Raw genomic sequence first — 24,770 nt, 5'->3', positions numbered from 1 at the left:
TCACCTGCTTGAGGTCGCGCAACATTTGGCGTGAGGTGCGGAGATCATCCCCATCCTGGTCCTGGAGCTTCGGTGTCCTGCGTGTGCCGTGGTCGTCGGTCGTGTGTTCCTGCCCGCACCGCCCGGTTGTGCCCCAGCCCGCCAGACCAGAACCGACCATGTCGTTCACCCCAGCCCCGCCCCCTGCCCCGGCCAGAAGACACGACAACTTGACGACGCCGCCGCTACTCGAACCTATGACCCCACCGACCCTAGAAGTCGCCAACATATTCGAACACAGCCCCTGCCCATGCCGTTCGGTGTGTTCATGGGCCTCGGCCGTCGGCTCAAGGTGACCTACGGCCCGGAAGCTTCCTGGACCAGCGCTCATTTGATCATCATCTGTTCATCTCTTTCATCGTGACGGCAAACCCTGCATCTTCTTCTCTTCTGTGTTCATCCGTCCTGTCACGCTCATCGTCACGCACTGCGTTTCGTCTTCACTGCCGGTCTTTCAGTTCGCGCGATCGGGACGATCGCTCGGCAGCCCCGGGTAGTGTCACGGACTCGAAGACGACAAAGTGGGCAGTGGCGCGGCACAGAGCTCTCGCGCTAGGCCCACTGCCATTAAATCATTCCATCGCCATCTGTTATGTAGTACTCTTCGCAAAGCTTGCCGTCACGTAACAATATCTGTATTTTATAAGGCTCGACGTATGAAATAAATGGATAACATTTCATTTTGTCTTTCACGCGCTGCACTTGAGCTCATAATTAAAGAACACAGGTGATCAAATTAGATCCCTCTAACGTGGTGGGATGTTAAATCCCAAGTATAGTACCATTTTACGCTGTATCTGCTCAGCACATGAATGGACAAGCATATGGCATTCCAATACTGTCCTGTTTCAAAGCTACATCTCAGCTGAAGCGCACACATTCAAAAAAAAGTTTAGAACACCCTCAGGAAAAGTAAAATTATGCCAAGGACACCATCTAAAACATAAAAGATAATGAAGCCACAATACATTGGTCCATGGGATAAATGACTCAAGTAGCTTCCAATAATAAGGAAGTGACTATACAGATGCAAAAATTTCCCATACATATATCCCAAGCTTGAGAGGTGTGTTGAATAATTTGCCTCCTTGTCTATAACATGCTAATTACTGAAAGTGAAAGATATTATTATAAACGAAGCTTCAGATGTCTTTTTTCAGAGGTGTAATTCATTTTTTGATATCGTCCCCCACTTACACTGATGCCCTTGCATCATCGATGCATTATTCTTTTTACATGCCCTCAGAGAAGAATGAGGCTGATGGCCCCAACTGGACACTAAAGATCTTCAAATGTTTCTTCAGCTACGGTATAGCCAGTAGCTACAAGGCACTAGGTCAGAACTATTGGAGGGTGATACAGAACATCCCGACACTGCAGCTAATTCAACACGGCGGTATTGCCACCTAACTTGTTGTCATGCCAAGCATTGTCACATTAAATGATGGATTTTTTTAGGACAAACTTTAAGAAAACGTGCACGGTCCTTCAGCACCCTCAAGTTCAAAAATGCCCGCAATAACCGTCTGCTTAATGTGACAATCATCACAAATAAATTCATCCACATGTGCCACGAGCTCAGATGCGAGATGCAGACAGTGGGCATCCACTGCACTCCTCGTCTGTCACACTCAACACAGCTGGATCTTGCATGTACGTACAGTTTGTACCCACCTTCTGACTGGAAACATAACATACCCTTGACCATAAATTGGACTCATTCGATGGTGGTAATGATAGGGAGAACACCTTCTGCCATCCAAAATTTGGTTTCGAAAAACTGTTATAACCGTACACTGATGTATACTAACATTTTCCTTGTGACTACTTCAATATCAGTGGTGCCATGTGCAAAATGAAAATATGAAAAGTGGGAACATCAAACTTTCTTTTCATTGTAACGTCTTTCCCTTTCACGAGGTGATAAATGTGTTACAGACCAGGAGGTAAAAAATATACTGATCTCCCCTCGTATAAACAGAATCCACCAATACCATCTGTTTAATGAAACAAACCTACATAATACACAAAAACACTACATATATACTATATCATGGAACAAGAGTAAGAGTTTTGTACACAGACCACACGAACAACACAGCAGCAAGTGACATACAATATTAGTTACATTTCTCCATATTTACTATACTCAAATACAACTTAAGAATGAAGTGGCAGATGCCTCTCAAAGGACCAGGCATTGTAATGAGCATGGAGGAGGAGGACACAACCAGCAGTGCATGAGAATTTGATGATGACGATGAGATGTGAGGCCGTTAACAGGCCAATGTGATCCATTAAACGTCTGCGTATACAAGCCGAGCACATCGAACACTGCCACAATGAGATTAGCAATAATGAGAATGACAATGTCTCTAATGAGCTATTGTAGACGCCATGGTAGAGGGCTCCAGATTAACTTCAACTGCATATGCGCTGACAAAGCACAGCAAAGAGGCGTGTTTTCCACTTCACCTATATCAACATGTGGCTGCTCTCGCCTGGATTTGACTCAGCTTCCTTGGGCATTGACCACAATGGAGTGAATAAATGTCCATCCAAACAACTGTGACGTGACAACTAAAGAACTGAATATGGACAGGTAATGAGAAAAAGAAAAGTGGGCCATATATGCCCTCTTCACTGTGTGAACATGTCGCCCATCTGAAAACAAACATAAAAATAAAAAGACATGAAGTGTCACCTGCTGAAGAAATAAACAGCCGAAACACTAGTACACCTTCATTCACAGAAATGGAGCTACCTGTCACAAGGCAACGGGTGTGGTAGGCATGCAGCAACCCAATTATATAGTGTGCGCCATCCTGATTGGCTCAGGTTGTCGTACCTTCCATGCAAACAACTTGCGAAGTGAATTATAGAGAAGCATTTGCCAATTCATTCTTGAGTTGTATTCAACTATAGTTTACACAACACACAAAAGAAAATACTGCTTCTCGAAGGAACACTAAGGACATATCCACATAATTTCTGTTCTTAGTAAAAATATGTTGCATTGGCACTTTCTAACCATTCTGTTATTCTGTTAACCATTCTATTCACTAGGGCCGCCTACCCGTGTGTGTTTTTTTTTTCTTGCAGAAATGAAGGGTTTATTTGAGATATGTCAATAAAAGAATTCGAAAAAGTTCCTATAGTTAGACGAAAGCTATATATTCGGAAAAAAACAAGCCGATATGCACTGCAAACTGCCTTCAAAAATCTTTCCTGACCGAATGCTTCGTCGGATCGAATATCTCTCAGGACATCTCGGGCGTTTTAAACTTGTTTACCAATAGACATCGGCTTTGCTACCAATATCAGATATACAATATGCAAGATATACCCACTCCAGCGGGCCGATCACGTATTTATAGGGCCGCCTACCCGTGTGTGTTTATTTTTTCTTGCAGAAATTAAGGGTTTATTTGAGATATGTCAATAAAAGAATTCCAAATTGTTCCTATAGTTCGACGAAAGCTATATATTCGGAAAAAAACAATCCGCTATACGCTGCGAACTGCCTTCAAAGATCTTGTCTGACCGAATGCTTCGTCGGATCGAACATCTCTCAGGACACCTCGGACGTTTCAAACTTGTTTACCAATAGACATCGGCTTTGCGACCAATATCAGATATACAATATGCAAGATATACCCACTCCAGCGGGCCGATCACGTATCTATAGGGCCGCTTACCCATGTGTGTGTTTTTTTCTCTTGCAGAAATGAAGGGTTTATTTGAGATATGTCAATAAAAGAATTCCAAAAAGTTCCTATAGTTCGACGAAAGCTATATATTCAGAAAAAAACAATCCGATATACACTGCAAACTGCCTTCAAAAACCTTTCCTGACCGAATGATTCGTCGGATCGAACATCTCTCAGAACACCTCGGATGTTTCAAACTTGTTTACCAATGGACATCGGCTTTGCGACCAATATCAGATATACAATATGCAAGATATACCCACTCCAGTGGGCCGATCACGTATCTATAGGGCCGCTTACCCGTGTGTGTTTTTTTTTCTTGCAGAAATGAAGGGTTTATTTGAGATATGTCATTAAAAGAATTCCAAAAAGTTCCTATAGTTCGACGAAAGCTATATATTCGGAAAAAACAATCCGGTATACACTGCGAACTGCCTTCAAAGGTCTTTCCTGACCGAATGCTTCACTGGATCGAACATCTCTCAGAACACCTTGGATGTTTTAAACTTGTTTACCAATAGACATCGGCTTTGCGACCAATATCAGATATAATATATGCGAGACATACCCACTCCAGTAGGCCGATCACGTACCTATAGGACTGCCTACCCGAGTTCAGGTGGGCTATACTCAAGAAGCATGGCACAGGGGGGTGGCAATGGGGAAGGTCGCCTCCCCCCCACATTTTTCAGGGGGGATGTGCCCCCCCCCCCCAATCTCCATTTGCTTCTACTTGGATCAGATTTCTGAAAATTGAAACACATATTAGTTCTAACCTCTTTTAATTCAAAGCACAGTGGGGCTGCATGAGCTGCTTGGCTTAGTAGCCAGTTGTAAAACATTTGGTATATGAGTAACCTAAACCGGTCATGTCCCTACAGAATTCGATCGACTATATATCGACCTGACCGTGTAAATGATCACGATTAGCAGAATTTAAACAAACTATGCACAGGCTTTTTAATGGAATTGGTCACTCCTCGTGCATACAGCTTCCCACCTATAAGCTCCTCATTTCAATTAATTTTATATTGCCATAAATCTTTGCACCGTTTGTTCGTTCGCACTCACAACCTCCGGCACGCGGCCTTATCATTTTGTTTTGGAATGCGAGGTGCGACCAGACTTATGCCGTTGATCATGGCCACGTGCAAATGATTCCACATTTTTCCAGATTCTTGCTGCTTTTGGTCCTCTATCTCGAAGGTTCCTTGCCAGCTTTAAATTCAGCACGACCAAGAACAGCATGGCAATCAGGTCGATGACCGCCGAGCACGCATGATTAAGCCTATTGCAGCCGCCGAGTAATTCAGTTCTTAGTGGGCGTGAGTCAGCCCCTTGAACAGTTAATTTTGGAAGCATTTTCGTTGTCTTCCTGACAGCTGGAGTGTCGTCACCGCATCGTGATACTTTGCATCAAGCTTTGAACATTGAATATATATATATATATATATATATATATATATATATATATATATATATATATATATATATATATATATATATATATATATATATATATATAATTTATTGTGTAAATGAGCATTAAATAAATAAACAACAAAATAAGCTCGAAGTCATGCCCTCCCACTAAAAAAATGAGTTCCGGAGTCCCTGGCTATACTATTAATTGTCTCGAGCATAGCCCAAACCTTCACCCGCTGCCATCACGACCCGGACGCGACAGCGGTGTGCCAGAGAACACTGCGAAACTATAATTATAGAGGTCCTCGATCACCTCGATCGAAGCACCTCGATCGAGGTTGCGGTTGTGCTACCCAGTTCCGTGTTCTAGCGCACACTAGCAGTTTATTTTTGAGAGCCTCTTCCTCCTCGTACCTTGCACACTTCTGATTTCTTAACATAATTTCAGTGCATCAATTTACCTATTCAGCAATCTATATTTCCCCCTGTGCTGGTCCTAAGTCGCTGATTTCAGGTCAATGGCAATATAGTACTTATGATATCTACTCAATCAATCAATCAACTTTATTCAGCATTTTTTGTCCTGAAGAACAGAAAAAAAATGCTAGGGTAGGAGCAAAAAGCCACAAACTCAGTAGCTTGACGAGGCTCCCACCCCTAATTGACAAGGCCAACAGACTGTCACGTTATTACATATATATATATACACACACATACACACACATATATATATATATATATATATATATATATATATATATATATATATATATATATATATATATATATATATATATATATATATATATATATATATATATATATGCAGGACTTAGAACCAGGAAAAAAAAATATGTAATGGAATGTGCAGTAAGACAGGTGCTATATCTGAAATAGTTTTGATGTGAGAAATGAACATGTATCTGTGTTAACTCGTCACAGACTATTTATACGTATGAAGATTACAATTCAACGCACAGAAAATGAAAGAAACATATCTAGCAGGAAAACAAAAAAATCGCGTCAACAGCTCCAAAGGGTCAAATATAATCGGGTGTACACAAGTTCACATAATAGAAGCAGAAAAATGGACGATGATAAAAAGATAGAATACATCCGCAATACAAAAGCAGTTTGTGTCGGAGAAACATAATTAAACTCATATGTCTTCAAGAATAAGGTATTTCTGCCACTTGTATTTGCTAAGGTTATGTATATCTATATTTTTATTTTGTAGGAAATTCAAATATGTAGGCATGTGGTACTGCAGCATGTGCCGACCCTGATTAGTGCGGGAAGAAGGTATAGACCAGTGTTCTCTGTTTCTGAATATGTAGGGCACTTCTAAAGGTCGATGTAAATTACATAAGTTGAGGAAAGTTTCGTTGTTAGTTTGAACACTGTGTTTGTACTTCATAATGAGGTTAAGTTTATGTATGTGGTGTATGGGGAGTACATTAAACGAAGCAAAAAGTTCTCTTGTATGGGCGTCATATGAGGCATTTGCTACATGACGAATTGCTTTCTTTTGTAATAGCATCAATTTGGTAAGGTTGGATTGAGTTGTGTCCGTCCATACAAGACTGCAGTAGTTAATATGGGGAGCGAAAATTGAATTATAAAGGATTAACTTAATTTTAGTCGGAAGCATCGTTCTAAACTTACACAGTACGCCACAAGCTCTTGCCAGGTTTCCCGCCACGCGTTCCACGTGGGCATTCCAGTTTAGATGTTGATTGAACGTCACACCCAATGTTTTTATTTCTTTAACGACTTTTATTTGTTCGGAACCGAGTTTTATGTCGATATCCCGACTGATAACCTTTGGTACAGGAGTAAATAATAAGGCTCTTGTTTTAGCAACGTTAATTTGTAAACTATTTATTTGAGTCCATTGAGAGAATTTTTCAAGTGTAACATTTGCGAAATCAGTGAGTTCTTCAATACTGGCTGACTGGAAAAAAAATGCTTGTGTCGTCTGCATAAATGATGTAAGATGCAAGTGTGCTGGTGTTTACTATATCATTTATGTAAATATTAAATAAACCCGGTCCGAGTATACTGCCTTGCGGCACACCTGAAGTGACATTTAATAGGGAAGAGTGAGCTTTGTTAATCACGACGCATTGTTTACAGTGGTTTAAATATGACTTGAGAAGGTTACCAGAAACTCCTCGAAATCCATAATGCTCTAACTTTGTAGATAAAATTTTGTGGTCAATTCTGTCAAATGCTTTCGAGAAATCGATCAGAATACCTAGGGTCATTTTGTTATTTTCAAACCCTCTAAGTATTAATTCCTTCTACGTCAACAAAGCTAATTAAGTGGACATACCTCGACGGAACCCGAATTGCTGTGGAGATAAAAGCTTGTGCTTATCACAGAAACTGGTGATTCGCTTGCATATTATTTTTTCTAGACCTTTGGAAAAAACGGGTAACAGTGAGATCGGTCGATAATTTGAAAAGTTATTTTGATCGCCTGATTTATATATCACTCCTACTCTTGCACACTGCATAATATCTGGAAAGGTACCGGTATGTAAACACGTATTGTAAATTTGACAAAGAGCTGGAGTCAGCAGGTCTAAGACGTATTTAACGGGTTTAATTTCAAGATCATCAATGTCACGGGCTTTACTATTCTTTAAGGACATAAAGGTAGAGTAAATTTCTTCATCAGTAGTCGGTTCAAAAAAGGCAGATTTAGGATTGGGTGCACCTAAATATTTTTTAATTTCAGCGCTGTCTTGTATAAGTGTTCCCGAGGAAATATTTGTAAAGTATTTGTTAAACTCGTCCGCTAGGTCCTTCCCTTCTAGTGTTTTAGCATTTACTTTTAGTTGAAGTACTTGATTGTTGCGTATGCCAGTATTCAATATTTTGTTAAGTTCGCGCCATAGAACATCAATCTGACTAGTTGAATTGTTAAATAAGTTTTCAAAATACGCATTTTTCGTTTTACGCAAAGTGGTTGTGACAGAATTTCTGTATTTTTTGAAAGCTGAGAGGTCATCTAAGCTCCTTGTCTTCACGAACTTTGCGTATAGTTGTTCCTTTCTCTTAATCATTTTAAAGCACTCATCTGTCATCCAAGGCTTGCGTAACTTTTTAGATTTGTTTACAGTTTTCAGCCTAAAACATGTGTGATAGCATGACTTAAATAATGAGAGAAATATTTCATATTGTGATGACCCCCATAATGCGCAGGTCCACACGGGACGGAGAGGCAAAGAGACACCGTATGGCTCAGTTTAAACAAACAGGTATATTCAATAATTACACATGATTAGGATTATACATCAGAGGCTGGGGCGTTTGAGCTTACGTGCCGACGACTTCATGGGGGCGATGGAGTGGCTCCGGAGTTGGGCTCGAGCGGTTGCTGGCAGAAGCTGCACGCCGTCGGGCTTCGGCGCTGAAGGCCCTCTTGGCGAACGATGTCGTCCTGAGCGTCCTCCTTCCGTACTGCTTCTCGATTTTTATATCCTCTTCTCCACACTCCCTAGGGTGAGGACGCCCACGCCGGAGGGGAAGGAGGGGGGGCTAGGGCTTTCACTTGGGCGCACAAACATACCACCGCACTTATTGTCTCGCCCCCCTCACGTGTTTAGTCCGAGGGAAAGAAGGTTGTCTTCGCGGTAGCGCATAGCGTCGGCTGTGGTACGGCGCGCTCTGGCCCGCTGACAGTTCCCGCGGGTCACCGGCCTCCATTCTTCATCCATCAACTGACACTCGCTCCTCAAGGTAAGGCGCGCTCTGGATCGCTGACAGTTCCCTTGTCCTGGAATGTGCTCGGGAGGGCCGCCCCTGGAACCGCCACGCCAATTGGGGAGGATAAAGCCTGTTTCCCCGCGGCGGCGGCGGCGGGTCCGGTTGGGTCCGGTTGGGCTTAAACCCCTTCGTTCTGGTTGTCACTCTCAACGAGCATGGCTGGGTAATTGATGATGCCTGTCATCTGGGTCTCCGTCTACGCCGCGCCGTCGAACGTGGAACCTCGTAGCACACACAAGGAATGTACCTCGTAGCACACACAAGGAATGTACCTCGTAGCACACAAGGAATGTCACAATATGCTTGCTGAGCATTTTGGCACGCAAAAACAGGACTCCATTTTATACTGCTTATTTCATTCCTAAACACCTCTAGGGTCCTGGAACTTATATCTCTGACAGTGTACGAATCGGAGTGGCTAATCTTTCTCTTAAGAAATGTATTACATTTGTAGATCATGTATATAGGAAAGTTATCACTTAGTCTCGTAATTATTCGGCCCGACTTAACACAGTCACTCATATTATTAGTCACAAATACATCTAAAAGGCTCTCTGAATGATCGGTGATTCGTGTTGGCTCTGTTATGACATTGCCACAAGATAAAAAAGTAAGCAAAATTTGAAATTCACGCGAGGCAGCAGTGTTACCCAACAGATTAATGTTACAGTCACCACCTATAATGATTTGCAGCTTATTTGTAATTGTGAAATTCAAGAGCGTTTCTAAAAACTTAAAAAAGCGGTTCATGTTCCCATTAGGTGGTCGGTAAATGACAGCAAACAACTTATTTTCACTTTGAGGTGTTATAACCTCGTAATCAGCATTAATTTCAGAAAAGTCTGGCTGTACAGCACCTGCGAACTGTTTTGATACCAGCTGTAGTACACCGCCACCACGTCGGTGGGACCTATTCAGAAAAAAACTCTCGTATCCCGGGAGATTCAAAACATCAGCTGTAGAAGAATACCACGTTTCGGTAACCATAATAACTTGAAACTTGAAACGGAATTCTGCAAGAAAAATAACCAGTTCGTCGTTTTTCTTTCGCGCACTTTGGGCGTTGCAATGCAGAACACTGATATAACTGTTGCCAGAAGGACAGGTAACATCGTTACGAGCAGCCATCAAAAATAATCAGACAAGTACAAAAAGAGCAGGCCGTAGGCACTCAGGGAGATGCGGTTGCATTGGGAGAGGCGGTTGCGCTGCGCATCTTATCCAGGTCGGACTCTCAATCAATTCGGATAAATCGGGACGTTTCCGTTTTCCGTGCGTAAACCCTGCCGTTCTTTACCCATGCGTAACGCCAGCCCACCTCCCGTTTCCTGCCAATTGTCATCCCAAGCAACTTTTTCATTTTGGGGCACAGATGCTCATTAACAAAGACAGACTGTTTCTCGGAGAAACCTAGTTCATCTGCACCGAACCGAATTCTCCGTGCTTTCTGAAGAATGGCATCGCGCTTAGCGCGGTTGTTGAATGCTACTACAATGTTGTTGTTTCTATTCGTGTTTTGCTGCGGTCTTTCTTCGACAGTATCGTCGTCGCCGTCTTTCTGGTCAGCGGCAGTGCTTCGCACAGGCACCCGGTGGCAGATTTCAATATCTTCTTGCGTTATAGATTCGCCAAGTGCGTCACCAAGCCTGCCAAGAACATCAATCAAATTTTCGTTTTCGTTCTCAGGAATGCCTTTAATCTCAAGGTTTTTTTTCCTCGAGTACTGATCCTGTACGGTGATCCGCACCGAGTTTTCATTTGCCATCTTTTTTAGTTGTTCAAGTTCTTTGATCAGCTCCTCATTTGTCACTTTCAGAGCGGCATTCTCTTTTTTCAGATCAGCACAGTCTCTACGAAAGTCCTCGACATCTTTGTTCATGTGCTCTAGACTAGCCTTCAGTTCCCTTATTTCTTTCCGCATTTCACGCTTGAAATCAGCTATCTCAGTTCCCATGATGAACAACAAACACGTTTACACTGGTCGTAGGTAATAGCAACTGGCAATAGCAACTGGCAGCAGAAGCAACGGGAAAGACTTAGAAATAGTAATGCAACAAAGTTGCGAGAATTCCAACCTGCGAAACAAGCAGAAAATGAGCGTGTGCTCGGTCCGCTGCGGCCGAGCACACGCCAGAAAATACTTTTTTGCAGCAATTACAGACTTTTCAAGCACTTGCTGCATTTAGGGGAGTTCTAAAAGAAGTGTTTATTTAATCGTAGATAACACAGAAGTTGCTGTTTACAGCGCAGAGAACAGGGAATGGCCCAGCGTTATTTATGATCAAGAGCCGTGCAACAAGAGATTTTATATTTCGAAACCGAAACTTAAAATGTTCTAGCGTCGTCTGACGGCTAGGCCCAGACTTTATAGGTGCTTCCTGTTTGTCGTAAGCCACACAAAACTTTCTGCTTAAAGCACTAAGTAAAAAGCGCAAAGCACAATCAGGCACCGCGCGCCACTATAGCTTCCAGCTTTGAAACCGAAACCGAAAGCGATTTGTCACATAGCGACTACTTTGTTTAATGCAGTGGCGATCAAAAATCGCAGAACACTTCAAACATTTAGGTTACAGCGGTACCATAAAGATCATACATGATAGAGGCCACAGAGTTACACTAAGCTACCCTGTTCACACTCCATGGGCAGTCACAGGTGCAAGACCGATTTGAGGGGCTAGTTGGTTCTGCAGTTGGTTCTGCTTATGTTGGACCAACGCTCAGTGGCACAGCTTGACACGGAACTCATAACTATTTCCCCTTCAAAGTAGTATTTGTAACTTTTCAACTATAAGTATTTCATGGTGTGTAGAGCCCCGCGTCGTCTGCTACTACAGGCGGTCAATCAGCAGTCAACTGGATGGCCGGATGCGCTGCACGAGGAGGCTGCGACATGGAGCGGTATAGAGATCACGGTCGGAGACGCAAGTTCTGCCGCAGGAAACAAACAGACGAAATTGAACGAATAAAACGTATTTATTATTCTGGTTTGTAAAGAAGAGGTCATCATCATCATCGTATGCAGCGCCCTGTGCGGTCCGCGTCACCCAGCCAATCCAAGCCTGCGGTCGTTTGCGTCCAACGTTTGCGTCGTCACTCGTGTCGGTGTGTGTGGTTGTTACAGTTATTAGATTGTGTGTTTTGCAGCCACATGTGACACTTCCACTATGGGTTCGTCAGCTGCGGCGAGCTATGCGTACGTGAAATACTTCGACCGACGGCGCTAAAGCTATCGTAAACGTCTCTATGTCGTCCTTGTTTCCTTTGCGCTACACCTATCCATGATGCTTCACCGACTGGCGTTAGCGACCTGGCAAAAAAAGGACGTCTACTGGCGCGGCGGAAAAGATGAGAAGGCATTCTATTCCGCCCAAGTAATGGAGCTTGAAGGTGAGTTTTGCAGTTACTTCGCTACTTGGTCAGATTTCAGAAGTGCCAAACGTGTGATGCGTGTACAGTCAAGCCTTACGCTTTTAGCAAAGCTTGGTGGCGTTTTACATAAAATCGATGCACATGCTTTTTTACTGTTGCGAGCACTTGCAGAACGCTTATCATACCACTTCCTCTGTGATTGCGATCTGAGCACGCAGCAGCCCAGCGCATGCTTCCCAAAGAAGGGAAAAACTGCGTGGTCGCGTTGTAGCAGGTCTCGACGTAAGCGTCACTCTGAGCGAAATAATATATCGTGATTTTTTTCACAAATTCAAGTAATTGCATGAGGCAGGGAGAAATCGGCTGTGATCAGATCTGCTAATTTTTCGCATCATATGATTTTTGGAAAGCAATGAACGCGACACACTAACTGATCCGTTTCCGTAGCTTGCCCTGTGTTTGCTGTCGCTTTCATTATTTTATCTCTCATTTCTTGTGTTCCATTAACAAAAGCGGAGCTTATCCAGAGGGTGTCGAAGAGAAAAATCACTGCAATGGACCTTGAAAAGTCTGAGCCAGCAACAACAGTTGCACAGATACATGTATGTACTGGGCGAAGTTTTACTGCGGATGCCTCTGCTACTGCCACTAGCACGCTTACCAGTCGCAATATGTACATTACATAGCAGCATACTTCAGAGCCAGGCAGGCGTCTCTGTTTGTGTGTGTCTAAAATATTTATGGTTGCGGGAAGCAGCCAGGCTCCCGTCAGCAACAGAGAGCTTTGTAGCGGATCTTTGAATTGTAGTATAGAGATATTGCTTAAATGCTACCATTGTAAAAGATTGCGTAGGACACTAGAGAACCGCATGTGGAATGGAAGCATCGTTCTGTTTTTTGTTCTCTCATATATTGTGTGCTTCATGTCAGGTCAAAGTTTCATATTTCGTATTGCCTCCTCGCATTGTTGTCTAAAATATTTATTGTTTGGGGGAGCAGCCAGGCTGCCTTCAGCAACAGAGAGCTTTGTATCAAGCCCACCGATACGGCGTTGCGGGACAGCGCACTTCTCTCATTGCAGCACGTTGTCTTAGCTTCGGCTTGCAACTCGGTGGCCTGTTTTCTCAGTGCCATGATACTGGTTAAATATATGTATTGCTGGAAATTTATAAGCCCTGCTATTCTGCGGTTATGCGGCATACCAAAGCGAATCGGGCCACGTGAGACACGGATAGGGCCTCTGATAATTATTATTCACGAGGGGTGATAATTATTATTCACGTGTCTATCGAAAACACCGGTGCCGCGCTGTGGGCTACAACAGCGGTGGGCTCTCTCCGGTCGGGGCGGCTCTTGTCAAGACACGATTAATTACTGGAAGGCACCGTTCCTCTCTTCCCGTCATCTGTCCATCGTCGGTCGCTTCTTGCTGGGAGCCAGTCAAAGGGGGAAGGTCATTTGTATCGAGCCGAGCGTGGGAAGAACAGGCTCCTTCCCAGCTAGTCATCCTTTCTTTTTGTGCAGTCGTCGTCAACCTGATTACGCTGTCGAAATTGCCGCTACTGTTGCTGCGCCACCGTGGTCATCCCTGTCGATGGGATCTGTGCCTTAATCCTCTTCGGCTGGTGTGCATTCCGTTCATAACAGGCCCAACGCGGACGCCACCGAAAGCTTTCCATTTGACTTTCAAACAAAAGGGGTGCTGTCTACTCTTGTAAACGGAAGGGCAGCCACACAGAACAAGCAGAGAGAGAAGGACTAAAGCTAGTAGACCAAGCGGAAGGGAGAAAAACCTCTAAGAGAGAATGGAAGGAGAGGAGCATGGAAAAGTAGCTAGTTTGCCATATATGTAACTCCAATATAATTTCTTTTATTAAAGAATTGTGTGCGGTTGTGTGTTCCGGGGACGGTGCCTCACAACAACCTTGGTAGAGGACATTTTCAGCCAGAGGGTGGTCAGGGACCTTTAAGTAGTGGCTGCCGGCTGGCGTGCATGTGTGCTCTGCCAAATTTGTTCAAAATTTTTATTCTCTATGGAAGTCATTTTCATTTGACAGCTGAAGATGAAGCATAATCTTGCGTGTGCCGATTCGGTCGTTGCCATAAATCTTGGTGCTCGGGTCTTCTGCCACAAGTGCTTAAAATACCTGCGAAATACTGTATGCATACATCACCTTGCATTTGACTCATCAAAAAGAAAAATTTCCCAGTGTGGATCATCATGCCTGCACACACAGTGCGGGGCCGACATGCAAGGCCAGATTGTAATGCCTTTCATTCGAGTGCTAGCTCTGCAGTAAAAGCGATAGCATACAGACACGACGTGCAGCTAAATTTGTACAGTGCACGCACTTCTGAAAAATGTTCAACCAGCTGTTATGCACGCTTGTCAAAATAATGCGTGCATTACTTGCTGGCAGCAATATTAACAGCTGGAGGGCGGCAGACTACAGTTGAGTGGAACATATCCTGATTGTTTTCTGCTTACAGCCCACAGGAATTAGTTCACAAACAGAAATTGCAACTACCACAGGAGAGTCAGTATAGGCAGGGTCGATCATTGGGGCCCAAGTAATTAGTGTGTAGTTAACAAATATGCAATAATCTGAGACTACAGCGTGTTGTTTGAGCAGTGCATGCGCAGTTTTTCCCTCCTCGTCATCATCATCAGCCTCACTACACCCACAGGGCAAAAGCCTCTCCCATGTCTTTCCAATTAACGCTGTCCAATTAACCCTCCGATGTGGTGTCAAATGCAAGTCTTTAGAGTGCGACTGCCCGTCACATATGCTTTTGAGGATATCTCGAAGCTTACATGCAGACTTAACGACAGCACACAACGCACTGAAGGACATATACTTGCGTTGTTGCCGCCGATGTATGCATCTGAGTGCAAGAGTCCGCGGCTGCCCTGAATAACTAACGTCCTTTCTTTCGCTCCCAAGGATCAGATTTCTACCGTACGCATGCGAGCAATGAGACGCAACAGCAAGCAAAGCAGCAGAGGGCACTCGCCTTCCGTGATCCATGGACGGCCATGGCGCCATGATTGCCAGCAGGCTGGTTCTGGCGGCGACTAGTTCATGTGAGCATGATGCACCTTCCTGTCAGGAGTGAATTTTCTGGCAGCGAACAGGCTCTCTGAGCACGGCAATTTGAAAAAGCCCAATGATAATTTAAAGATTTAAATATGTATAGACACCTTATCTTGGTGGCATGTTTTCTTCCCTACAATGATTCAGAAGACACTACTATGAATGAATAATCATGTGGTGTTTGCCTGGAACCTATAAATAATTTATAAAAAAATTTTTCTGTCATGCTGTCTCGGTTTCAACAGCCGAGTGAAGTCTGTGACATCAGAGAGGTTATATGTAACGTGAAGCATGGAAAAAATGCGATATAATTGCTGCTTGATCGTTTTAATTCACTACAGTGTTGAAGTCAGCCTTCCTCAATAGTCGGAATGACAAATGTAGCAGCACCAATTATATTGCAGTTTTTCATGCTTCGCATGATCTATAAGCTCACTTTGACGTCATAGTCCCCATTCAGCTCTTGAAACTGAAACGGCGCGAGAAAGAAATTCGATTATAAATTATTTAGTAGTCATGGGAGAATCTTCATCATCATCAGCCTGATTACACCCAATGCAGGGTGAAGGCCTCTCCCATGTCTCTCCAATTAACCATGTCTTGCCAGCTGCGCCCACCTTATGCCTGCAAACTTCTTAATTTCATACGCCCACCTAACCTTCTGCCGACCCCTGCTATGCTTTCTTTCTCTTGGAATCCCTTAAGGACAAACAGCTATCTTACCTTCGCATTACATTCCCCGCTCAAGCCAATTTCTTCCTCTTGATATTGGCTAGGATGTCATTAACCCCCGTGTGTTCCCTCAACCACTCTTCCTGTTTCCGGTCTCTTAAAGGAGTATAGACACCTAATTTTGGTGGCATGTTTTCTTTTCTTCAATGATGCAGAAGACGCTACTAGGCATGAATCATCATGTGATGTTTGCCTACGACCGCTAAATAATTTATAATTGTTTTTTTCTCTCATGCTGCTTCCGTTTTGGAACAGCCGAACGATGGCTCCGACGTCAAAGAGGGCTTTTCCTTCACGTGAGCCAAGGAAAAATGTCCATAGAATCGCTTCTTCATTATTCTAATTTACTGCAGTGTTGAAATCAGCCTTCCTCAATTGCTGGAATGACAACAAATGTGCAAGCATCGATTATATTGCTGTTTTTTCATGTCTCGTGACGTGTAAGCACACATTGACGTCACTGTCCTTGTTCAAGTGTTGAAGCCGAAACTGGACGAAAAATAAATGCTATTATAAATTATTAAGCGGTCGTAAGAGATTACTAGCTGCTACTCCATGTATAATAATGCCTTATGCATCATTACAAGCAAGAAAGCACGCACCCAAACGGTAGGTGTTATACTGCTTTAACGTTACGCCTATCATTTTTCTTTTCGTGGCTCACTGCGTTGTCCTCAGCTTAAGGTGAACCCTTTTTGTTAGCCTCCACGTTTCTGCCCCATAGGTGGGTACTGGTAAGATACAGCTGTTTTACACATTTCTCTTGAGGGATATTGGTAAACTGCCATTCATGACCTGAGAGACCCTCCCATATGCGCTCCATCGCAATCTTATCCTTCTAGTTATTCCCTCGTGATCCGGATCAGTTGTCACTATTGATACCTGCCTTAAATAGACGTATTCCTTTACCTTTTCCCTTACCTCGCTACCAATTGTGAACTGCTGTTCTCTTGCTAGACTTGAGAATAGGAGCATACCACAAGGTAATCTATGTATAATAATGCCTGATGCCTCATTAGAAAGCAAAAACACACACCCAAAAGATGGGTGTTTATACTCCTTTAAAGCTAGTTGGTGCATTACAGAATGTGAGTCACCAGTGTTACCAGTAAAACCCTTTAACATCATATTTTGATCTGTTGATTGAAATCAAGTTTTTTTGTGTTCTAGTTAATGGTATTTCATTATTTCATTGCTCCTTATTTGGAAAAATTATTTCTCGGGACCCTGACCAGGCTCAAGAAGTGTAATCTGATAGTAAACAGAATATGTTTGAAAATTTTCTGAAGTTGCCCTTTAATTTACCTTGTACATTAGTCTTTTGTAGCAAATGTGAACACTTTTCATACTTTGCAGTCTTCCACTAGCATGGATCCTGCTGCACCACAGAGCCCGGATATCTTGCTGAGGTCAGCAGCCAGGTATGAAGGTGTCGCATATTTAGAATGTAAGACAAGTGGGCTTTGATGCCCCATCGGCCAGTGCTGATAAAGGAGCAAAACACAGACAGAAGACGAGGCTGACAAAGCTCAGTTTGGTGCTCAGGAACGCTTGGCTACCGGGGTGCGCCGTGCTAACAAAGATATTGGCCGTCCACATTTCTTGTTTGATTTGCGTCTTTACACTTGTGGAGGGGCTGGGTGCGCAGTGCTAACAAGAAGTGTCGACGGCCACAATCTTTGCTAGTACAGCGCACCTCGGTAGCCAAGCGTTTCTGTGTGCCAAACTGAACTTTGTCAGCCTCGTCTTCCGCCTGTGTTTTGCTCCTTCTTCAGCACGGGGAGCTGGGGCATCAAAGCCCAGTTGTCGATCTTACAAGAATGATTTTGTAAGCTTGAAATGCTTTTAGCTCTCATCCTTGATAAATGCAGGCAAACAATCTAGAAACCGGAAACATGGGGATGAGCATCACTGCACACCTCTCGGAAATGGGAAATTTTCTGTCCGAATAATATGAAGCAGAAAAAAAATTGCTTGCAGAGCAGCCCTAAGCACAATTTTAACCTGTGGCAGCTCGGAGCTCTAATGCTTAGCGATGGCTTTGTGGTCGAAATGCAATTTTTGTTTGTGTTCTAGTTGTTGACATTTTATTATTTTGCAGAATTATTTCTTGCAACTGAGACAAGGTTCAAGAAGTGTAATGTGATAGTAAACTCAACGTGCTTTAAAATCTCCTGGAGATGCCAATTAAAGGAACACTGAGGAGAAATTGAAGTTGGCTTATATCGATAGAATATAAGCTCCTGATCACAAAAACGCAACTCTTACTGAAAAACAAAGCTCTTGTAAAGTAGAAAATAGCAAGAACCAAAATACAGGTATCGCCGCCACAGGGCAATCTCGCAAGTACAAGCGTGATGACGTCATTGGACAAGAGACGCCACGTTGGAGGAATTTTCCTTCCTACATGAAGCTGCGAATCTGAGGCTGACAAAGGAAGGTTGCGCGGTTCAATATTGAAGTAAGTTTTGTTTTAAAACCGATAGTGCACTTTTATCACACAAGGAAGACAGACAAAAGACAACCTGAATGTTGGAAGCAAAGAAAGCCGATGCTTGGCGGCTCCACAGGCGGCCAGGAAAGTTTCGACTTGTTATGGCGCTTCGCGTCTATGAGCTTTGTGTGCCTCATGGTTTTGTTTTTAACGCGTCTCGATTAACAAGTGCCGAACAGCAGAGGAACTCCGTGCCGCTTCAAGTGCTAGTTAACCTTTGAAGGAGCCTGTTAAGGCTGGTCAGATGATTGCCGCGGTCGATGAAAAACCATGTTGGCACGATGGTCGGTGATCGTACAAGGCAGTTAGCAGTATAAAGAGCACTTGCGTCGTCGTACGCACGCCCGGCGAAACATTCCCGGCTGTGCCAGTCAACTTCAGACTACTTAAGGGAAATCATTTATTAGGGACGGGAGACAAGATACAAGGCAGTTAAAAAAAATTGATGGCCTAGCTGTGTTAGGCCAGGATATACGTAGCGAAAGCGCGGAGACTTCTGCAGCGGAAGAGTGCACTCACTAGATGCCCCTTTATTCATGGTTAAATCTTGAGCCGTCGTGGCGGAGTGGTAGAGTCCGCCTCAAACTACAATGGCCCTGATTCGATTCCGAGTCTCGGCACAGGTTTTTTTTTTTATTCAGTGAGTGGGTGGGGGGTTTCAGTGGCGCGCATAGATGCCGCCACCGAATACGTTGGTTAGCGGAAAAGCGCAGGCTCTGTTAAAGGGGCAGTTAGGAGAACTCTATCCAATTATTTTTGTTAGCAAAATCTGATAGTTCGGCATTTCAAGGCATTGTTGCCGCCTGTCCGGGAGTGAAAGATGCATTTATTTCAAAGAAATTAGGATTCAAAGTTGAAATAGTTTTTCTCGCCACTCTGATTCAAACTCGGGAAATTTATGACATCACGGCGCACTATTAATACGTTACATGACGCAGTGACGTGAAACGTGACGTAAGTGCAGACGTGATTTCTCGCGGCTAGCAGTGTGGTCTAGCAGCCGAAATGAAAGCTACTGCCGCCGCACGTTGAAGGCATCTATCGGGGGTCGCTACTGTCGCTTCGTTTACGTTTGCACCGGCGTCTTGTCTGCGTTATGATCGATCCAGTTCCCGAACCTGACGACGAAGTTCTCGCAAAAACTTCGGCCTGCATTTCAGCGACCTCAGCCCCACAGAGCGTGCGATGCTTTTGAGGGAGCACGGTTAGGTTAGGTGCCGGCGGGTTGTTTCCCCCTTCTGCCATGAGCAGCCGTTGCAAATAAAATATCATAACCCCAGTGCGGGGAGTCACAAGGGGCCAGGACAAGGTCGGTGAGTCGCGCCCATTGGAGGGTGGCCGGGTCTTAGGGGCGAACGGATTGCGATTTCTTGAACGGCGCGGTTGCACGGTGCAGCAGGCGGCATCAAGGTCTCCCACGGTTGCAAGGGCCAGGTTATTTATTTTATTTTTTGCCAAAAAAACGGATGGGTACTCAAGGGCGCTTGCGTTTAAAGTTGGCGGCTTGAAAGAAAAGCCCACGCTTCAACGGCTTCCGCGCGTTTCCGGCGGTACGGGGTCTACTGGATCGGGCTCTCTCGCCTACTTGCATGTACCTTCAGATGTGTACTGTGAATAGATTAAATTAACCGAGAGCTCGAAAAAACAGCTGCGTCCAACTGCCGAAGCTATTGAATGACGTCACAACACGTACCTCGCCGCAGAGCTGAATAGGTCTGGCCGGTCCGGCGGTGGCTGGCGCACCCTCCGCAAAATAGAGACATGCTTAAAGTCTCCACCAGTGCGGTCAGAGTGCGCCGAAACTGCCGAACGCGTCGGCGGTCAAGCACAGTTGGAGCATAGAGGGTCTCGGTTTGGCCGATGTGACGACGCCATGCAGCGCGCGCGCGCATTACTCCGGAGTGTAAACGCACCTTAACAGAGCCTGCGCTTAACAGCCAGCCAACGTATTCAGTGGCGGCACCTATGGTAGCCACTGAAACCCCCCGCTCACTCACTGAAAAAAAAAACTGTGCCGAGGCTCAGAATCGAACAACGGCCTTTGTAGTTTGTGGCGGAGACTCTACCACTCCGCCACAACGGCTCAAGATTTAACCATGAATAAAGGCGCATCTAGTGAATGCACTCTTCTGATGCAGAAGTCTCAGCGCTTTCGCTACGTATATCCTGGCCTAACACAGCTAGGCCATCAATTTTTTTAACTGCCTTGTACCTTGCCTCCCGTCCCTAATAAATGATTTCCGTTAAGTAGTTTGAAGTTGACTGGCACAGCCAAGAATGTTTCGCCGGGCGAGTGTGTGAAGACACAAGTGCTCTTTATACTGCGAACTGCCTTGTACGATCACCGACCATCGTGCCGTGATAGTTTTTCATCGACCGTGGCGATCATTTGACCAGCCTTAACAGGCTCCTTAAAAGGTTAACTAGCACTTGAAGCGGCACTTGGAGTTCCTCTGCTGTTCGGCACTTGTAAATCGAGGTGCGTCAAAAACAAAACCTCGGGGCACGCAAAGCTCATAGACGCGAAGCGCCATAACAAATCGAAACTCTCCTGGCTGCCTGTGGCGCCCCCAAGCATTGGTTTTCTTTGCTTCCAACATTCAGGTTGTCTTTTGTCTGTGTTCCTGGTGTGATAAAAGTGCGCTATCGGTTTAAAACAAAACTAACTTCAATATTGAACCGCGCAACCTTCTTTTGTCAGCCTCAGAGATTCGCAGCTTCCATGTAAAAAGGAACATTCCTCCAAGGTGGCGTCTCTTGTCCTATGACGTCATCAAGCTTATACTTGCGAGATTGCCCTGTGGTGGCGATACCTGTGTTTTGGTCCTTGCTATTTTCTACCTTACAAGAGCTTTGTTTTCAGTAAGAGTTGCGTTTTTGTGATCAAGAGCTTGTATTCTATCGATACAAGGCAACCTCAATTTCTCCTCAGTGTCCCTTTAATGCGCGTTTATAGCCTGGCGTAACGCATGCGCGCGCACTGCACACCAACGTCACGTCGGCCAAAGCGAGACCCTCTATACTCCAACTGCGCTTGACCGGTGACGCGTTCGGCAGCTTAGGCGCACTCTGACCACACTGGCGGAGACTTGGATCATGTCTCTATTTCGCGCCGAGTGCGCCAGCTGTGCCAGCCCGACCAGACTGATGCGGTTCCGTGGCGAGGTGCGCTTTGTGACATCATTCAATAGCTTCGGTCGTTGGGCGGTGCTGTTCTTTTCGAGCTCGCGGCTAATTTAAACCATTCACAGTACACATCTGAAGGTACATGCAAGTGGGCGAGAGAACCCGATCCAGTGGACCCTGTACCTCCGGAAACGCGGAGAAGCCGTTGAAGCGTCGGCTTTACTTTCAAGCCGCCTACTTTAAATGCGAGCGCCCTTGAGTACCCATCCGTTTTTGTGGCAAAAAAATAAATAATTAACCTTGCCCTTGCAACCGTGGGAGACCTGGACGCCGTCTTCTGCACCGTGCAACCGCGCCGTTCAAGGAATCACAATCTGTTGACCACAAAGCCCCGGCCAGCTTCCGATGGGCGTGACGCAATGACCTTGTCCTGGCCCCTCGCGACTCCCCGCACTGGGGTTATGATATTTAATTTGCAACGGCTGCTCATGGCGGAAAGGGGAACGACCCGCCAGCGCCTATCTGAACCGTGCTCCCTCAAAGGCACCGGACGCTCTGTGGGGCAGAGTTCGCTGAAATGCAGGCCGGAGTTTTTGCGAGAACTTTGTCATCGGGCTCGGGAACGGGATCCATCGTAACGCCAGCAAGATGCTGGTGCAAACGTAAACGAAGCAATGGTAGCGACCCCCGATAGATGCCTTCCACGTGTGGGGGCGGTAGCTTTCATTTTGGCTGCTGCTAGACCGCACCGCTAGCCGCGAGAAATCACAGAGTCTGCGATTACGTTATGTTTCACGTCACTGCGTCCTGTAACGTCATAAGAGTGCGCCGTGATGTCATAAGAGTTCCCGAGTTTGAATCGGAGTGGCGGGAAAAACTTTTTGAACTTCGTATGCAAATTTGTTTGAAATAAATGCATCTTTCGCTCTCGGACAAGCGGCAACAAAGCCATGAAATGCTGAACTATCAGATTTTGCTTACAAAAGAAATTTGATTGAGTTCTCCTCACTGTCCCTTTAATGTACCATGTACAGTCTAGGTCAAAAGTGTTAAGGCTACAGCGTTCAGCTGCAGTTAAATCAATGTTCCTAGAATAATTAATGTAGCGGATCATTCAAAACTATAGTCAAGCAGGAAGCCTCTGTATCGCAAGAAGAACCCTGCTAGCATTTCAAGGTCACTTGGTCTTTAGTATTGCTGTAATGGCTCTGTTATGCGGCTGAAGCGAAAAGCCTTTGGCCTTAAGACTTCACCGACACTTTACATTGCTCTTGTTGCAAATGCGAACACTTTGCACACTTTCCAGGCTTCCACTGGCATGGGTCCTGCTGCACCATGGAATCCAGGTGTTCTTGCTGATGTGAATGGCCAGGTACGATGGCTTCTCATATTTAGAACAAGTTTGTAAGCTTGAAATGCTTTTAGCTCTCGTTCTTGGTAACTGCAGGCAAACAATCTAGAAACTGTGGAAACGTATAGGGCTGAGGATCAGTGCACACCTCTCGGACACATAAAATTTTCCATCCAAATGGCGTGGAGCGGAAAACAATTGCCTGCACAGGAGCCCCAGGCACAATTTGAACCTGTGACAGCTCAGGGCAGCTTTTCTTAATGAACTCTTCGATCACTAAGCCATGACCACAACCTTTCACCTTTCATGTTCTAATTAGCACAGCCTCTTGTGCTAAGATTTAATTGCTGTGTTTTAAATATTCATAATCTTTCATCTGTTAGTTCTGTGCTTCCGAATATTTGGCAGCATTACTGTTGCCAGGGTGCAGTGGAGCCTGAAGTAAAGATAAAAAGGCTCATCTATGTTGTCAAAGGCAGCTTATATGATTGCACATAAACGTGACCTGGTGGCCCATCGTGCTGCTCACTCCGAAGAAGAGAGCGATGTGTCATGTTTTATCATTAGTAGCGTTTGCAAGGAAAACTGCCATTTTCGTAATGTTACATATAGGAGTCCTGAGGAATAGGATTTTAGCAGTTTTAATGTGGCAAATAACTCTCCCCAATCTGTTATACGGATTTATACAAAGCATATTTGCAGCTGTTTTATTGCAGGTCCACCTCGGGAACGGAAATTGTCAGTGCAGAGTGGTGGCGCTGGCTTCTTTCCCAAGGTCGAGACTTCCTGTTTTGCAAGGACGCCACAAAACTTTTGTGGGGTTCCCCACAAAAGTGACGCTCCTTCCTGGTGATGCTCCTTCCCCGAAGAGCCTTAGGGGAAAGAGCGTTCAGGGAAAGGAGCATCACCGGCTCAGTATGCCGGCAATTCCTTAAGGCTGGTGGCATGCAGAAGCCTCGGATGAGCTCAGAAAAATTAGCAGCTGTTGGCAGTAAGCCTATTTTATTTAGGTACATTTCCTGACTGACAAAGGCATTTGTTTATTTAAGTGTGCATGACTTAAATACCTTTATTTTACAGCACCTGCATGTCTTCAATTTTGTCATGATTAATGCTCTTTCAGATGCATTTGATGCATACATCAAAGCTGCACAAGCTGCCGAGGATGAGAAAATGCGCAGAGCAGTTGAATTGCTACCTGGCGGACATGCTGAGGGACATCAAGTAATCATCGCCTGCACCTGCCCCTGTAGTCAATGACTGTAGTCAGATAAAAATGATAAAATAAAGGCAGCAAGAAAAATTATTTCATTGACTGCAGCCTGGTATTTAGTGCTGGGATGCAGCATTTGCTGCACTGAAGGGTTGCAAATTCATTCAGGTAGCCTATATATTTAGAGCTATTAACTGTACACCAGAGTACGTGTTGCAAGGCCATTGTATCCCCATGTCGAGGCCCTCGTATCTGTACGAAGGTTACGTGGCTCGTATATACGAGGGACGGGAGTGACACATATCCAGTAGCGTATATATGAGGCACGTATCACCTGTATATATGTGTTTCGCCATACGTGGAGAGAATGCGTATGCCATACGAGCACGTATTCATACGACCATATATGTGGACACATATCCAATAATTGCGTATATATGAG

General features: G+C 44.7%; 1 long non-coding RNA gene across 1 annotated transcript; it reads left to right on the top strand.

The window, feature by feature from the left end:
- The first annotated feature begins 12,823 nt into the window (after window positions 1–12,823).
- LOC144108286 (uncharacterized) lies at window positions 12,824–17,550 on the top strand. Its single transcript, XR_013309472.1, has 3 exons — window positions 12,824–12,919; window positions 15,263–15,402; window positions 17,501–17,550. It is a non-coding gene; the product is annotated as an uncharacterized LOC144108286 (long non-coding RNA).
- Window positions 17,551–24,770: the final 7,220 nt, after the last annotated feature.

The sequence above is a fragment of the Amblyomma americanum genome, chromosome 1 (genome assembly GCF_052857255.1).
Source record: "Amblyomma americanum isolate KBUSLIRL-KWMA chromosome 1, ASM5285725v1, whole genome shotgun sequence".
NCBI lineage: Eukaryota > Metazoa > Arthropoda > Arachnida > Ixodida > Ixodidae > Amblyomma > Amblyomma americanum.
The sequence above is the reverse complement of the archived record's forward strand: the minus strand, read 5'-3'. Positions and strand labels throughout refer to the sequence as shown.